Source organism: Rhagoletis zephyria, unplaced genomic scaffold (genome assembly GCF_001687245.7).
Source record: "Rhagoletis zephyria isolate East Lansing unplaced genomic scaffold, Rhagoletis_zephyria_1.1 Rzeph_scaffold_04410, whole genome shotgun sequence".
Lineage (NCBI taxonomy): Eukaryota > Metazoa > Arthropoda > Insecta > Diptera > Tephritidae > Rhagoletis > Rhagoletis zephyria.
In genome coordinates, this window is record NW_016161493.1 from 1 (window position 1) to 1,857 (window position 1,857).

General features: G+C 44.4%; 1 long non-coding RNA gene across 1 annotated transcript; it reads left to right on the forward strand.

The window, feature by feature from the left end:
* Positions 1-1,511: 1,511 nt before the first annotated feature.
* Positions 1,512-1,763, forward strand: LOC108370700 (uncharacterized). Its single transcript, XR_001848663.1, has 2 exons — positions 1,512-1,675; positions 1,732-1,763. It is a non-coding gene; the product is annotated as an uncharacterized LOC108370700 (long non-coding RNA).
* The last annotated feature ends 94 nt before the right edge of the window (positions 1,764-1,857 follow it).

Below are 1,857 nucleotides of genomic sequence, written 5' to 3' on the forward strand. Positions count from 1 at the left end.
TACACAACTTAAAGAGAAGGATTCTGAAACGACCGACCGAATGTGGTGAGCTTTCGGTCACCGAAGAAGAACTTGCCGAGAACCTCTTATGCAGAACTATACAACGAATTGAGTTCGCTACCGATTATAATTTGCTTTTGAATGGTAACCAAGTTGAAGCGTGTAGTAATTTGAGAATGCTCAACCCATACCTGGACGAAGATGGAGTTATGAGGGTAAAGGGGCGAATTGATAATGCCCCTTATATGTCCTTTGCTGCAAGAAGGCCCCGCATTATCCCAAAAGAATCTCCGCTGACACGACTAATTGTGGAGTGGTACCATCGTAAATATAAGCATATTAACACACAGACTGTCATTAACGAAATTCGATTAAAGTTTTGGATTCCATCAATTAGAGTGCTAGTTCGGAGTGTGGAGTCTCGCTGCCAAACGTGCAAGCTTCTAAAAGCCTCACCAAACCAACCGATAATGGGAGTGTTGCCACTGGATAGAGTTACCGCGTACGTTCGACCCTTTACATACACGGGACTCGAATACTTCGGGCCAATTGAGGTAACAGTTCGCCGGTGTAGAGAGAAAAGATGGATAGCACTTTTCACGTGCCTCACGGTACGCGCAGTTCATTTGGAAATCGCTAGTGATTTGTCGAGTGATGCATGTTTGCTGTGCATTAGAAATTTCATTAATCGCCGCGGTGTACCCTTGCAGATCCGAAGTGATAATGGTACCAATTTTGTTGGTTTGTTAAGGGAACTGGGCAACGAGGCAAAGTTTCTTGATCATGACATTATGGCCACCGGACTTACGCCGCTCGGTATAAAATGGAAGTTTAACACCCCATCGAACCCAGGCGAAGGGGGCGCATGGGAAAGACTCGTAAGATCTGTCAAGAGAGCTCTCTACGCCATGTTGAAGGAGCAAGCACCTCGCGTTGAAACTTTGTACAGCCTCTTGGTCGAATCAGAGAACATGATTAATTCGAGACCTCTCACTCATTTGCCCGTAACTCCAGACCAACCGGAACCGTTGACACCAAACCACTTTTTGTTAGGTGGCCCAAACTCTACGCAGACTCCTGCCCCTTATGAAGGAAGACTGTGCTCTCTACGGAAGCAATGGCGAGTTTTGCAAAACATGAAAAACGGCATGTGGAAGCGATGGATTGCCGAGTATTTGCCGGACCTAACCCGTCGTGTAAAATGGTGCCGCTCCACGAAGCCCATCTCCACTGGATGCTTAGTACTTATATGCGAAGTCGATGTGCCGAAATCCAAGTGGAGAAGAGGGAGAGTTTTGAAGATATTTTGTGGGCCAGATGCCGTTGCTAGATCTGCGGAGGTCAAGGCGTGTAGTGGTGTTTTACGACGACCTGTTTCGAAATTAGCCGTTTTGGATGTCGATGGGAAGAGTGGTGAATCTCCTCGTTCGGAATCGATTCACGGTGGCGGGGATGTTGATGACGGCAACCCTGAATAATCGATATTGATCACTCTTTGTTCTATGTTTTTTGTTATCCCTAACTCATGTATTAGTTATTATTAGTTTGTCTGTTCCGTATTTCTTGCCGGCTATTAACAGTAAATTCTATCTACGAAATTGAATATAAATTGGCTCTTCCGTTTGTCAGAAGTTAATATTGTTCTGTCCGCAGCATAGAAGAAAGCCGAAAGCGAGTAATTTGACTGTAATATAATTATTTATTTGCTATTGTAACTCTACATATTTACAGAGAATAAACCATGCCACGTCTTCTATTGTGAAGTTTGCGTTTCATTCTTTAAGCTATTTATGCGAGCGGACAACTTTATTCTTCGCTTCGTTTGCAGCAGTTTGCCCTTTTGCTCGTCACCGTTTT